Genomic DNA, 17,534 nt, shown 5'->3' on the forward strand with positions numbered 1-17,534 from the left:
CAACTTATTTTAAGTTCTGAGGTACAAGTGCAGGATGTGCAGGTTTGTTACATAGTTAAACATGTGCCATGGTGGTTTGCTGTACAGCTCAACCCATCACCTAGGTATTACGCCCAGCATCCATTAGCTATTGTCCCTGATATTCTCCCTGCCCCTGCCCTGCCCTTGTCCCTGCCCCTGTCCCTGCCCCTGCCCCTGCCTTGCCCTGACAGGCCCTAGCGTGTATTGTTCCCCATCATGTGTCACATGTGTTTGCATTGTTCAGCTCCAATTTATAAGTGAGAACATTCAGTGTTTGATTTTCTGTTCCTGCAATAGTTTGCTGATGATAATGGCTTCCAGCTCCATCCACGTCCCTGAAAATAACATGATCTCATTCCTTTTTATGGCTCCATAGTATTCCATAGTATATATGTACCACATTTTCTTTATCCAATCTATCACTGATGCACATTTGGGTTGATTCTAAATGTCTAAATATCTAAATGTCTAAATGTAGGGAGTCCATTAAAAAGTCAAAGTAAGTCTCAGAGACATCACTGTTTTGTTTTTGTTTTTTTGTTTTTTCATTTAAAGGAGTCATTTCTGAAATAAAATTTTTATAAGGAACAGTAAGAAGTAAGAAGGGACTACACAGACCTTCCAGAATATACACCTTATTTTTATAGAATGTATATAATATGATCCCTGAATAATAATGCTCTTTAAAAAGACATGGTCTTGACTGTACTCCATCCTTCTTTAGACTCCTCATACCACAACCTTAGGGCAGCGGATAACACTCCAGTTAGTAGGTCTAAACATGAAAATATTTCATTATGTGACAGGTGGTCACTGCTATCTACTGACCTTTTGGAAACGGCCTGATAGCTGTATGTTTTATGAACAACATTTACAATACAAGTTGCTCCTTTAATCTCTGAGACCATGGTGTGATGCAGTTTCAGCAATTCGGGACTTTTCCTGGACCATTATAAACATCAGGCCGGGCGCAGTGCCTCGTGCCTGTAATCCCAGCACTTTGGGAGGCCGAGGTGGGCGATTCACTTGAGGTGAGGAGTTCAAGGCTAGCCTGACCAACATGGTGAAATCCCACCTCGACTACAAACACAAAAAAGAATTAGCAGGGTGTTGTGGCACATGCCTATAATCCCAGCTACTCAGGAGGCTGAGGCAAGAGAATCACTTGAACCCAGGGGTGGAGGTTGCAGTGAGCCGAGATCACGCCACTGCACTTTAGCCTGGGTGACAGAGCAAGACTCCATTTTAAAAAAATTAAAAAACAAAAAGAACGTTAAAATTGATACATTCAATAGGCACATTTATATATTTTTATTGTAAAAACTCCCTAAAAACAAATTCAGGAAACTGTCATTTAAGAAACCACCAAAATTACAATGTTGAATCAGGTGTCACTCTTCTATAATTGAACAATGACCTGAAATTTAAAATTCTGAATAATGGTTCATCCTGTATTATATTTTCCCAAAGCCATCGAATCTTTTTTATCTAAGGTGAAGTAAAAATAGAGCAAGATAACTTTATGTCATTTTTTAATATTTATTTTCAAACAGTAAGTAACCAAGTACATCTCTAGTCAGGATCTCTTATGGTAATTTTCTCTGTTTTAATTACAAATACTGGGAAGCACAGGCACTAGCATCAAGCTTCTCATTATATTCTCAAATTTCTGGGTAAAGGCCATATTCAATTAACTATTAAGGGGTTTTTAAAGTAAATTTATAATTCACAACAGCATAATATTTTAAGATTCCAAAAGAAACAAAATCAATAATATTTACACGCAGTGAATAAGAAAAATAAGGTAATCCTGGTCTTAAGGAGTTTACAGGATAGTGAGAAAGTAAGATTAAAAACTTGTTATACTACAATGTGAGCAGTATGGGGTATATAAAAGGAGTAGTAGGAGTATAAAAGCTCACTAGTTCAAAAGGAAACATAGTCAAAAGCAAATATGATATAAAGTGCCAGTAGCTCAATATAAGGAACCTCAGATCTGTAACTTTATAGAAACACACATAATCTTTATTTTTCCAAGAGTCAAATCAATGTTTCTCTTTTTGTTAGGTTATACTCTCTTGTTTTTGTTTTTGTTGTTGTTGTTGTTGTTGTTGTTGTTTTGAGACGGAGTCTGGCTCTGTCGCCCAGGCTGGAGTGCAGTGGCAAGATCTCGGCTCACTGCAAGCTCCGCCTCCCGGGTTCACGCCATTCTCCTGCCTCAGCCTCCCGAGTAGCTGGGACTACAGGCGCCCGCCACCTCGACCGGCTAGTTTTTTGTATTTTTTAGTAGAGACGGGGTTTCACAGTGTTAGCCAGGATGGTGTTAGGTAATACTTTCTATAACTGCATTTACTTATTCACACATTCATTCAGCAAAAATATATGGAACACTTACTGTATATAGGAAAATAAAGAAAAGCTTGTGACAGTCTTTTTAGTACCTACCCAGATGTTGCTTTGCTTATTGGTAAGGCTTGCAACAGTTTGCTTTTTCACATTTAAAAAAAGCTCTATCAGTTTTTATTTCAGGTAGAAATGAATACCAACCTATTTTATGAAAATACATTTTTACTGACTCTACCCCATATCCATAAGTTAAATAATTATCTCCAGAAAAGGCATCTTGAAATAGAAGCCACTTGCCCACTCAATTAGCACAGAACCAAAGCCAATGTTCAGAAGGTAAGAAAACACAGAAGTTAGTTGTATGTGTCTGATCAAATTATCTGAATGAAGCAAAAACACAATACAGAAAAATCTGTAAGATGTTATTTTAGTAGGGAGGCTGTGACAAGAATGTCATAATTCTACGACAAAAAGTCTGGCCCTTCTTTCGATTTTTTTTTTTTTTTCTTAAGAGGTAACATCTTATATTTTGCCCAGGCTAGATTGGAACTCCTGGGCCCTAGTGATCCTCCTGCCTCAGCCTCCCAAGTAGCTGGGAATACAGGCATATATATATTTTTCTTTTTTGAGACAGTCATGCTCTGTCACCAAGGCTGGAGTTCAATGGTACAATTTTTGCTCACTGCAAGCTCTGCATCCCAGGCTCAAACGATCCTCCTGCCTCAGCCTCCCAAGTAGCTGGGACTACAGGCATGAGCCACCATACAGGCATGTTTCTTAATGTTTTTGTAAAAATCTCTTTATGCAAAAAATTAGTAGAATTAGACATTAATAAGCTTTTTTAAGTGACGGAATTTGATGTAAGGGTAAAAGATTATTCACAGGACCTGTGCCTAAGAAATGTGACAAGTTCTCAGGACAGACAGGATCCAGAAACTGGTAAGTCCTAAAGAGGCTGAGAGCTTCCTCCTTCCCTCCATGCTTGTCTCTGCATAACTGCTTCATTTGTTTTACTTCTACTTGCTCTTAGCAGAAGATGGCCCATTTTCAGCTTCACTGGCATCATTTAAGTTCTAGAACACAGCTGAGTCCAATCACTGGCAGCAGGTAGATTATATGGTATATAGGTAGCTGACAGTAGAGCATTAATAGAGGAAGTGGGGGAGGTGGTTCAGATTTTAGAGGAAAACAGTCATCGTAGACCCGCCAGATACTAAAAAAGATGACTAATATGCTTATCAACATAATATCTTTAGATATTTAAAGTCATTCTTAGCATATACAAGTATTAAGAAATGTCTCTTTTCTGTTCTAATTAGAAGCAGAAAATAGTGAAAAAAACATTTAAACCAACACCACCTAAGTGCAAGTGATTTTATAATAGGAAACACAAAAATTCCTTTCAAATGGTCCTAAAATTCCACAAAATATAATGGAAAACTATTAATGAAATTACTGATAATAAAAACTCAAAGAATCAAAACATAGGAATGAGTTTTTTGTAGCAAAGTAATGGTGACCTATATTATTTAAGCAGGTTAAAAAATACATTGACTTCAATATGTAAATAAGCCAGTGACATGAAAAGATAATGGACGTAAAAGGAAAGACAATGAACAAACAAACATGAAAAATGTTTTTCCTGCACCAGAAATAAAAACTGAAACAGGAAGATAATATTATCTACCTACCAAACAAGCAAAATTATATAATTATACTGTGAAATTCTAAAAAGCTTATGGTGAAAATGGTATATTCAAACATCCCTGATGGCACTTTAAGCTGATGAAACTCTTTTAAAAAGCAAATATAATGGGAAAAAATTGACATATAGTATTATTTCTGGGATTTTCTTCCAAGGAAACAAATAGCTGCATAAATCTAAAATATTTATAAGCATAAAATCATCATTAGGATATTTTTATTATACTATAAATGTAGAAGCATATTAGAGACTATCTACTAATAGAAAATAGCTAAGGAAATAAGGAAATATCTAACAGATAAAAGTGGTAATTAAAATTTAAGTGATAATAATTAAGACTGAATACTAGGATAGAATATTGGATATAATCCTAAAAGAAAAGCAAATTGTACAAAAGTACAGGGTTGTAACCACAAATTGTATATATGTATTGATAAGGATTATATGAACAGAAAGCAATTCATTTTGGGGTAGCAGTATAATTATGTGTAAATTTATTTTTCATTTTGTTTTTTACTAATGTCAGTAATTTTATGGCAAAAAAAAGTTTACCTAGGCAGATTTATTTGTGTACTGTGACATGCACAATATCCCTTCTGCAAATTTCAAAGCCTTCTATTGTTTTTGCCATAACCAAATTTTCCTTTCCCTGAATATTCCTAACCAAACTTCTTGATTGCTAGATAAATCTACCAGCTGTTGCCAAAATAATAATCTCTTATAACTTTCAGTTATTTCATTAAATTCAACCTTAGACAATTTTAAAGCAGTACAAAAATGCTTCTTATAGAGAGTCTTCTCTGTTAACTCATCTAAAACTTCCACCACATTTTCCCAAACAATTTTCAGTCTGATGAATGGAATGTCAAGGACTTGTTTTTATTTGGTAATAAAAGCAAAATAGGATTAGCGATCCAATGCTTCCCCTTAAAGTGGAGCCCATTATCATGGCTATAAGGCCCTAGGGGTCACCAAGGGCATTTTTGTTTCACAGCCCCAGTCAATAAATGACACATAATGGAAGTACTAATGCACAAAAATGCATCATCTACCTTGTTTAAGGGAACAAGGGAGTGTCTGTCTACTTCAGATATATTTCTGTTGTAATAGTAAAATGCAATCCAAATGTTTGAATAGAGGCAACAGAACTGAGTTCTATTTTGTGTTAATTCCTCTAAACATAAATTATACTTTCATTACATAGCTTGTATAATAATAAAATAACATTGGCTTCATAGTCATCTTACACATATGGGATCAATTTTATAAAAATGGCATTTTCGAGCATTAAGCAAAGCAACTGCTTAGATTATTTGTATTACGTGCACACTTGAGCTCTGGATTTTGTTCTATCTCATATGCACTTAGATTTGTTTTTGACAGGACATAGAGAAAGAGTAGAAAGGAATATCCTTTCCTTAATAGGTCCCTAGACACTTTAAATATTAATTATTTGCTATCTCAAAAATCTGTAACTACTGCATATAGTCTATCTTTACTATACCCACTCATTGGAGTATTTTTCATTCCTTCCTAAATGTGAGCTTATTCAAGGACAGGATTATGCCTTGCCAAAGATATAAACAATACTGATTATCTGGAGTTTATACCTGATGTTATTTTTAAATACTGAGGGCTTTTATGAACAGAGCTCTAGGCCAGTCACTGGGAATATGATGATGATGAAAACTCTACCCACAAAGATATTAAAACGTATTGAGGAGAAGACAGACAAGAAAATAGACAATAACAAGAGACTGAATCTTGGTAGGGGCCGTATTTGCATAATACAATTATAATTAACAATTTTAAATCTTTTAGATTTTGATTTATTAATTATTTTTATTGTATATATTTGGAAGCACAATATTCTGCTGCAAACATCAGCTATGTTTAAAGAAGAATAATCTGTCAATGGCAGTCTAAATTCAGAAAAGAAGTCCTGTAGGTTCACCCCAAGTCTTAGACCTAATATACATCCTGATAAATGATCAGTTTTAATCAATAGCACCATTTAGAGAATATAAACATCATTTTTAAAAATCGTAATACATGAACTAGCTGCACTGGCCATAGCCACCCAGAGTTCAAGGATCGGTCAGTATTAAACACTAGCAGAACAATAATCAGAGGGAAAATATACCACATAAAAATTTCTCCATAACCGCATATATTGCAAATTTTCTTGTGGAAGTATTTTAATTACAAAGTTTTTATTAAATAAATTTTTTTTGTAAATAATATAAGATATTAAACTCTAGTTTATCAAAAATTAAAATACTGGAGAAGCACATCTTACATCTGTATCATTAAAAGAGTAAAAACCAATTTGTAGGGTGTCATTTATGATCCTCTCAGTGAGTGCCTGCAATTTCTTCCTTACTCTATTTTTCAGGTTGTTTTTTTTTTCTTTTCAGTTTGACTACTTGGAACACAGCCTCAGAGCTGAAGCAGGAAAAGCTTAAACTATATACTTGACAATCACATGTAAAATGATGCAGCAGATTAAAAGCAACAAACGCACTAAATGCAGCAAAGGTATGAGAGGGGGAGAAGATGAAAACATAATGACTGCATTCCAAAAGAACCATAAAGTAGAGCCCATTATCATGGCTATAAGGCCCTAGGGGTCACCAGGGGCTTGTTTCACAGCCCCAGTCAATAAATGACACACAATGGAAGTACTAATGCACAAAAATACATCATCTACTTTATTTAAGGGAACAAGGGAGTATCTGTCTACTTCAGATATATTTCTATTGTAATAGAAAAATGCATTAAAAGTGTTTGAAATACAAAGGAAAATTACAGTCATGTGGAAAATTTATTTTAGTGTCTCATCTAATGTTATAACAATTTCAGAAACATAAATTCTATAAAATGATATCTTCATTTCCTAAGGCTTAGTATTTTAGCAAGCTATCACGTATGCTTTAGAATTCAGATCTTTAGAAATGTATCATGTTTAATTATAAAGATCCTTTGAACTAAAAATTACTATCCTGTCAGATGTTTTCTGCATTCACACATAGGTATGCTATGAATCTATAATTAAATATACCTATTAGATAAGATACAAAAGTTACTGGCTGGCTCCATAACACTCAACAGTCAACATAATATTAGTATAACATGAGTTTCCTAGGCCTACAATGTCATATTTTTTAAGAAAACTTACTTTAGTGTAATTCAACTAATAAAGTGGTCACTGTATTTATTTGTACCCTTTGTCTTTTAGGTATCATTTTTTTCCTCCTATTTCTTTTCATAATAAATGTCTCTTTCAAAAAAATTATTATCTGTTAATACGGAATAGAAATCAAAATGAAATAGTTTATCTGTAAAGCATTTTGTTTATTAAAGAACAGAATAATTAGAAAGATAACCTGCAAATGGTAATCCTGCCCTCCATTCACAAAAGTGACTTTATGTTATTGATATCTTGTCTTAACTTGACACTATATGCTGAATGATTTTACTAAAAGACCACCTCATGTGTGCCCTCACTTTAAATAAATCCCTTTGGCTCATAGTATTCAGCAATCAAGATTCTTTGCATAACACCCTCTGAAATTCATTATGATTAAACATACTCAAGATAAAATGGAAATAGCAATCATGCTCAGAAGGTTTGGGGGCATGCCAAGTATCTACGATGATCCCAACTTTTTCCCTAATATCATTTATCAGAAGCATTTCTTCTTTTTAATATTTAAAGAATGCACACTTACTAAAAATAGGCCTCGCAGGTAGCCACTACCATGTGACTCAGCATTCTGACACCCATGATATTATTAGATATGCCATTATTATATATGCCATCAGAATTTAACGATCATTGAAGTTTCAGGTGAATTTAATTAAGCACTGAGTTGTTCTTTAATTAGAGACCTCAATATCTATGTATTGTATGAGAACATCACTTTTATATTCATACACTCAGTTATTCCAGTGACCAGGGTTTTTAGTTGATGCTTATTAGATGACTGTCATATTGTAAATCAATATTTTATCATGAGGAGGACTGAAGATTAACTATGATAACTATTTTGTTCACAAGGTGGACATTTTTAATTGTGAAAAATTATGTCAGAATTGTGAAAAATTATGTCAGAATACTCAAAATTAACCAAGTTATGACAACTTTATTTAAGAACACATCAGTTTGTAACGTACATTCTTATTTGTAAGCCGTCTTCAGAGGAAATTTAATGTTTTTAATTCAGGTACCCATTCCCAACTGGAAAATCAAAAGAGTCAATTATTGGAGTCCAAGAAAAAATTGTATCTTATGATGGCTTTATAATTTTCAACGTTTGCACTCTATTTTAAAATACAACTTTTCAGAAGATCTCAGAAACTCTTTGATAATTCTTAACCACAAAAGTATTCCAAGGCCTTCCAGCATCTGGGGTAAATATTGTGTTTCAGCTCTTTATACCACCACAGTTAAATCCTTGCATAATATGCCCACTAGCTTTAGTAAGAGGGCAAAGGGAAAATAAATGTGGATAAAGGCAGTGTTAAAATAAAATATTCCACGGTACTATCCAGAGAATATTTAGGATAATATATAGTGTATTAGTCCATTTTCACACTTCTATAAAGATACTACCAGCGACTGGGTAATTCATTAAAAAAAGAGGTTTAATTGACTCACAGTTCCACATGGCTGGGCATTCCTCGGGAAATGTACAATCATGGCAGAAGGTGAAGGGGAGGCAGGTAGCTTCTTCACAATGCAGCAGGTGAGCATAGGGGAAGTAGCCACTTTTAAAACCATCAGATCTCATGAGAACTCCCTCACTATCATGAGAACAGCATGGGGGAAACCGTCCTCATGATCCAATCACCTCCTACCAGGTCCCTCCCTCGGTACGTGGGGATTACAATTCAAAATGAGATTTGGGTGAGGACACAGAGCCAAACATATCATATAGTCTACAAGGAAATTATCTTGTTTATCTATACTCTTGTATTCCCTGATTCTCATTATGCTTTTCCATACATCACCCTGGAAGACTTCCTCTCTTACACTTCATACAAAAGACAAAATGGATGGATTCATGGATCAATAGCTCGATAGATAAATTGATGGATAAATGAGCATGTATACATACATATACATAAGTGGTAATTATTGTTATTTTGTATTAAGTAAATGAAATGTTATATTTTCTGGCAAAGTGAATTAACTCCAAATGCCTTTTAATTTTCTGTTAAAAACCTAAACATTTGCACAAATAATTCACAAAATTCAGCTGTGTAAACTAGATATAGAGAATATTTAGTTAACGAATTTAAAAGCCTGTCTAACAAATACAACACCTGAAATGATCATGATACATCATTCAACTAATTAGGGGAAAAGCTGCCATTGTTGAAGCTTGTAGAATGAATTCCTTTTCTCAGCAATTCAAATGACAAGTGGTGCATACTTACAGGCAAGCCCATAGAAGACTTACAGGTGAAAAGATGAACTTTCCCTTTACATCCTCAAAACCAAATAAATGAAAGTCTGTTTCTTTTGCAATTACAAGTACAAATCTGTATTTAATAACCACCTCTAACATGTGCATATTTTTATCTTAAGTACCTAAATATTTAAAAATATATTGCATTTTAATAGATTCTGTCTGAGCTGGTTATTAAATACAGTTCACTATGAGATTTAGTAATCTAGAAATAAATTTAATATAAAGACTACATCCTAAGGAGAAAATACCACAACTAGAAGATTTATTTGGAAAGCAAATAAATTGAACTGATATTATTAAAACCTAATTTCGAAAACACCAACGTTTCATTAACACATGTCATCCATATTAAGACAATTTTAAAAGATAAAGAACTGCATATATTTTAGCTCTGTTTACAAAACACAAATATTTCATTCAAGAGAAAACAAATCCTGATTGAGAACTGTAAAATATCTTAAAATCTCTGCAAAGGGTGTTTGTTTTTAAAAAATATAAATGAATTTCAGTCTTGTTGAATATTAACTTTTAAATATATTATAAATCTGAAAGAAGAGATTGTTGTTTATTACTGGAGATATTGAGACTTCTAGAAACCAAATTTTATAATGTTATTTGCAACAAAGTATTATAAATTTTCTACTCACTCTAAAGTGTTGATTGATATGCCAGAAATCCTTAATATGGGGATTTTTTAGAATCTGTGTTAAATATCCATGGGATTATTGGACAAATTTTGGTTAATTATGTATAGTTGGAATTTTTTAAGCTTATTAAAATTATTTTTGTGTACATTTCATAATCAAAATTTTCTTGACTTCTACAAAGTTTGTTAAATGAATACATGTGATTAACCAAACATTTAAGTGTAAAACACAATATCTGATGAATTATATATGCACAGAAATTGCAAATAAGGTCCATTGACTTTTGGTCAATCAAGGCAGAATCTCTTTCTGCAACGTAAATATTAGCAATGGAAATGACGAAAGCAAAATTTATGCTTGGCTAACTGTTCTTTCTGCTGTGCATATTATTATATATAATTTATATATATACATATTTAGTGAGTTTAAAAATAGATGGATGACAGATAGACATTTAACTCATCACAAACAAGATAAAGTATGTTTCCATTATCCTAAAAAGTTTCCTCTTTCCATTTTGTAGGCAATCAACTCAGCCATACCTTTAGCCTCTTTCGAGTATTGATGTTTTTTCTGTCCCGATGGCATTACCTTTATAAGCATGTCATATAAATGAATTTATACAGTATGAAACCATTTATGGCTGTCCTTTTTTACTTAGCTACTTTACTTTTTCTTTACTTAGGCTTTGAGATTTACTTGTGTTTTTGAATATGTGGGAAGGGTGTTCCTTTATGTTATTTACTAGTGTTCCACTGTACAGATGGACTATATATTGTTTGTCTATTCACCAGTTGATGGATATTTGGGTTGCTTCTAAGTTCTGGCTATTTTGATTCAAGGTAATAATAAGATTCACATATAGGTTCTGTGTGGACATACATTTTCACTGATCTTAGTTTTCTGTTTCTGCATAACAAGTTAGTACTTGGAACACACATTTATTATTTCAAATTAATGCCATGATTCTGTGGGTCAAGAGTCTGGTACATTTTAATAAAATCTTCTGTGCAGCATCCCACTAAGCTACAATCAAGACGTAGGCAGGTCAAGGCTGTAACATCATCTGACACTTGGGGTCCTCTTCCTGTCTCATTGGTTGTTGGCAGAATCTAGTTCCTTGAATTGTAGGATTGAAGACCTCACTTGCTGGATGTCACCAGGGGCCCCTGTCCACTCCTAGAGGTCACTCACACCTTTTTGCCACATGACCCCTTTCAGGATACAGCTGTTTGCTTTTTCATGGCAGCAAGACAATGTTCCTCTCATGTGGAATTTCTAACTTTAAAGCAAGTCTTATATAATACAGTGTAGTCAGGGAAATTACTATCCCATTACTCTGGCCACAGAGTGTAACCTAATTAAGGGAGGGAATATGTCACTATATTCACTGGTCTCCCCACAGTCAAGCTGTAGCATTCTGAAGAAAACAAACAAACAAAAAACTCATACATGCATTATTTTCCCCAGAAGTAACGGATGCTAACTGGCATTGGAGCTTCATTAAAGAGATCAGGGACACAATAGCTATCCTTCTCAGATTCTTTCTCACCAACTACTTGTTTATGTATTTGGAAAATGAAACTTTTAAAAATACATAATGTAAACTATAGGAAGTAAAGCTCAAAGACATTTTATTTTATGGTAGTAGAGACCAAAGGTAGACTAGTTTCTACATTTTAGAGATTCTTGGGGTGGGGAAATATCAGAGATGTCACTAAGAAGAATGTATTCAAAACTGAATTACCAAAGAAATTAGGTTTGCATATTTATCCAAAGCAGACATGGCTCAAATGTAAACGACTGATCAACACTGACCTAAAATCAACAAGTAAACCTTATGATGCTCTAAGTAGGCCTCATATGCTAGAGAATAATTAAAAGGGCAAGATAACGTTTAAAATAACACATTAGAAAGGACTACAGTCTCTCAGACATTAAATTTCCTCAAGTTTTTCTTTAAATGTACCAAGTTTTCAAGATTTTCTTGAAAACTAAAATGAGATTGGATTTTATGTGAATTGGTATTAATTTTTAAGTGATATTTTGCGGGTGCATATAAATTTCAGAATATTTTAGTCACTTGTACTCATCTAAAACAATAGAGTAATTGGTAATATATTCCTTGTAGATGTGGGATTTGAGGAGGACAGCTGAATATAGTTAACTCATGATTAAAGTGAATTTAAAGAAAAATATTTAAAACAAAAGGATGTATTTAAAAGTAAAAACCTATAACCTGAGAATTTTGGAAGTGTCGGAATTTGAAAATAAATGTAGGACATCTTATTAAATTGTGTTTTTTAGCATCTTAGTGACTGGTCCAAAATCCTAGTTTTTTGCCTGTCACCATTTAAAGGCTCTCATCTATTCTCAAAAACTGTAGGAATCCCCTAATTCCTAAGAATATGTTATATGATTAGTCACTTTACCTCAAGTGCTTACCTCAAGTAATAAAGTGTGATGCAATATTTAATGTCTATGTAACCCAGATCAGTTGAGACTTACCTTCCATTTGGAAACTTAAGAACATGTAATTTAGGACTACAGATATATTACCTTGAGCAAATCTGGCAGTCTCTGAACAAGTTCTACCAATCTCCAAACTTACTTCTAGCAAGTTTTAAGATTGTCTGTCTGTCCTGTCTCTGCTCTCGTGTTAAAATTAAGATATTAAGGCCGGGCGCGGTGGCTCAAGCCTGTAATCCCAGCACTTTGGGAGGCCGAGGCGGGCGGATCACAAGGTCAGGAGATCGAGACCACAGTGAAACCCCGTCTCTACTAAAAATACAAAAAAAATTAGCCGGGCGCGGTGGCGGGCGCCTGTAGTCCTAGCTACTCAGGAGGCTGAGGCAGGAGAATGGCGTGAACCCAGGAGGCGGAGCTTGCAGTGAGCCGAGATCGCGCCACTGCACTCCAGCCTGGGCAACAGCGTGAGACTCCGTCTCAAAAAAAAAAAAAAAAAAAAAAAAAAAAAAAAAAAAAAAAAAAAAAAAAAATTAAGATCTTGATTCACCTCCTTGAAAGGCACCATGTTAGCCCTTTTGCTGATTTCATTAAAAGAGCTGGTCATATGAATCCACCTGGGCCCAGGCACAGTGGTTCACACCTGGAATCTCAACACTTAGGGAGACTGAGGCAGGAGGATTGCTTGAGCCCAGGAGTTCAATATGAGCCTGGGCAACATGGTAAGACCCCGCATCTCTACAAAAAACTTTTAAAACAGCCAGGCATGGTGGTGTGCACCTGTGGTTCCATCTACTCGGGAGGCTGAGACAGGAGAATTGATTGAGCCAAGGAGATCGAGGCTGCAATGAGACATGTTTGTACCACAGCATTCCAGTCTGAGTGACAGAGCAAAATACTGTCTCAAAAAGAAAAAAGAAAAAAAAAAAAAAGAATCAGTTCATTTAGTAATTTCACGGAAGTATGAATGTTTCACAGGAAAATTAGGTTCCAGACTGTAGAGCCCTCTGCCATCTCATTGGTTTCAATAACACACTCTGCTGCCGTCGGAAGAAACCTCATCCTCCCTGTACCGTGCCCAACCCCCAGGAGATGTAGCCGCCTTCCTTCTTCTCTCTCTCGTACACACACACACACACAGAATGTGCTGTGTTCCTCTGCCTGCCTTCCTTCCCCATGCATTCCTCACCTTGTCAGTGATTCTACCATATGAGATCATTACCTATTCGCAAAAGTCAGAACCATTTTCACAGATGAACATCTAATCTGCTTTTTAAAAGGCTCTGTGGGAAATAAAGTCTTCAATATTCAACTTTACACTTTAAATGGTTTTTGCTAGCAACTTTTCCTCTCTTAATAAGTTACAATAAATGTTGATTCTGGTTTGTGACAGATGGTTCATCTCTAAGAGCCCACAACAGTGAGTTAGATGTTTAAAATAAACTTGTAAAAAACAGGCATCAGGAGAAATGCATCCAGACCTTGTTCCACAAAGTCTTTTCCTAGATTGTCATATAAGTATGCATTTGTATGTGAATGAAGCAAAAATAATTTTGATCTATCATAAATGAGACTCTCTGCAGGAGTCCCCACCAGAGAATATGTCTGTCCCTGCATGAAATCTCAATTGCTACTGAATCTAATTCAGGACTCATTTGTGATATTTTATTACATAGCTAGACATTTTGTACCTGCTAAAATTGGCATATCCTTTTCAGAGCACTCCTTAAATTGTTATTAAATGAAAAGAATAGGTATTACGTTAATTAATAAATTTTCAGAAGAATACCTGATGTTTTCCACAATGTTAATGCTACTTGTTATCTCCGCTTACTGTTGTAGTCCACCTACATCTCATTTGGTTTTTAATCCATCTCAGCTCTAATATAGGTCACTTGGGGAAAAGTTGACTAAAGAGAGGTAGTTTACAGTAAATCGCTGGAGGAGTCAAAAAGGTACAGGAACTATCGTATGTTTTTTATCCTATACAATAAGTTCTCGATCAGAAATTAAATTTACATTACAAAAACAATGACTTGTTTCATGTGGGTTTTGATATATTTATTTTCTTTAGGCAGAGTTACCTTAGAGCTCTCAGCACACTGAATCAATCGTCTTTGGCACATTGAGTAATCCACATATAACTTATGAGCTGGAGACTGTTAAAAGGAAGAAGAGCAGTACGTGCAGCATAAAAATCGGGTGGACATTGAATTAAGAGTCTAAATATGATATCATCTTACATATTACATGCACTGTGTCCTTGGAATAAAAAGAAAAGGGCAGAGTTTATTTAATGTTTCACTTGGTTTCATTAAAATTTCTCTTGCTCAAGTAACACAAGATGAAAAAACCAAACACCGCATGTTCTCACTCATAAGTGGGAGTGGAACAATGAGAACACATGGACACAGGGAGGGGAACATCACACACTGGGGCCTGTTAATGGGTGGGGGGCTAGGGTAGGGATAGCATTAAGAGAAATACCTAAATGACGAGTTGATGGGTGCAGCAAACCAACACGGCACATGTATACCTATGTAACAAACCTGCATGTTGCGCACATGCACCCCAAACTTAAAGTATAATAATAAATTTAAAAACAATTTCTCTTGCTCAACAAATATATTCCTGGAATATAGTATGCCAATGAGTCAGCCCACTGATTATTTCATGTGCTCTCTTACACTTGCGAATCTTTTTGCATGTAGGTGAGGTCATGTGACTAGTTCTGGCCAATGAAATCACATGTCTTCTCCAGAAGACTGGTCATTAAATACTTCCAGATAAAAGTACTTAATTACCAATGCAAGACCCTCTTATGTCTCTTCACCTATTGCATGAATGGGAAAGGCCACATCTTCCAGATAGTTCACATAGAAGGTGATGGAGCCTTTGTCAACCAGGGTCCCTGACTGTGGACCCAACCCCCCACCAAATCCCAGCTACCAATTTTCATTGTATATGTTTCATGGGCCAAAAAAAAAAAGAGCTTGTTAAGTTAAGCCACTAAGGTTTTAGAATTAATTAATTACTTCAACATATGATAACACTGCAAGAATAATGAAATAATTATAAGAACAATACAAAGAAAGGGGATTATTGTCCTTATTCATCCCTCCCCAATAGAAACATAGCTTAGAAAGAAGAGCAAGCAGACATTGTTTTGTTCACATGGCCTATGAACACAACATTGGTGATGAAGGTCAGAAATAACAGCTATAAAGGATATTTACATACATACGCATTCTCACAACTACACATATATTTAAACATATCCTAAGTTGTCTATATTCTGTTGGATTTAAGAAAGAATTGTTGAAAATTAATATATACCACATTTTCAAGCCTCTTTTTCTGAGTAAATGAAATCCTTAGTCACTAAAGCCAAATTGTCCTTGAAGAGATTCCATTTAGCTGCCTATCTTCAACATCATTTGACAGATGTGATTAATTAAAAGATGTCGAGAATTGTTATTAAACTCAGAATATACAGATAAACATCCAGAGAACACTTTCCAGATGGTCCTCTGGGAATCTAACATAAATTTTTCATGAAAAAAAAATTTGCTCTGTCATCAATCAACTATTCCTGACTACAATAAGTGCATTCTTCCCCGTCTCAATTGTTTTATTAATTATTTGCTGCCATGTCCCAAAATTATTTTAGTAGATGTTATTTTTCAAAGTTGACATGATTTGTGATTGAAAAAGGCAGTTTATAATATTCTATAGCCAGTGGATTAAAACACCTATTGCCTTTGGGGGCATGCAATGTCCCCAAATCCATATATCAGAAGAATAAATGAAGACTGTAGGAAAGTAGAAATAACGTATCTAAAAATGATGATGCTCTAAAAACAGAATCCTTCACCAAGCATGGTGGCTCACAGCTGTAAATTCCAGCATTTTGGGATACTGAAGCAGGAAAATTGCTTGGGCCAGGAGTTCAGGATCAGCCTGGACAACATAGTGGGATCTCATCTCTAAAAAATAATAATAAAATTAGCCAGGTGTGGTGGCACACACCTATAATCCCAGCTACTCATGAAGGCTGAGGTGGGAGGATCACTTGGGCCCAGGGGGTCAAGGCTGCAGTGAGCCATGATCACACCACTGTACTCTAGCCTTAGTGATGGAGTAAGACCATCTCAAAAATTAATTAATTAATTAAAATAAACATCCTTATACTAGTCTATAATGCAAAGCATACAATGGTACAGTTGTCTGGTAGAGAGGAGGTCATTTGAAGTGATCTGGGTCAAGCATAAGCCTGCCTTTACCTTGTATTTTGTCATTAGGAACTCAGCAAGTTTAACCACTCCTTTCAGGAGCTGTTAGAAGCAGAGTTTTCTAAAGTGTGGAGAAAGCACTTCTTCAATGAGATGAGTAAAAACTAAAGTACCCAGAGAAACCAAGAGGAGTGAGCCATTGAGGAAACTCTTCTAGAATTTAGAGTTTCTCATTCCACTATTACTGAGGCCTTGAATTTCAGTATCGTTGTGCAACTGACATTTTAATGGGATCATCCACCACTTAAGACCTAATGGCTAGAAATTTTTAAAGATATCTAGCTAATGGGCTTAAACCTTAATTCCACTATTTGTGAACAATTCAAAAACCTCCCAAGATTTCCATTAATAACTCAAGATTCAAAAGATGGAGGGCAGGACATCAAAGTGGCTTCAAATTATTTTCATGTTCTTCTCTGGTGCCTTAATTCTGTTGATAAATCTATTTTATTTTTATTTTATATATATATATATATATATTTTTTTTTTTTTTTTTTTTGAGATGGAGTCTCACTCTGTTGCCAGGCTGGAGTGCAGTGGCACAATCTCGGCCCATTGCAACCTCTGCCTTCCAGGTTCA

Source organism: Macaca nemestrina, chromosome 4 (genome assembly GCF_043159975.1).
Source record: "Macaca nemestrina isolate mMacNem1 chromosome 4, mMacNem.hap1, whole genome shotgun sequence".
In the NCBI taxonomy this organism is placed as follows: domain Eukaryota; kingdom Metazoa; phylum Chordata; class Mammalia; order Primates; family Cercopithecidae; genus Macaca; species Macaca nemestrina.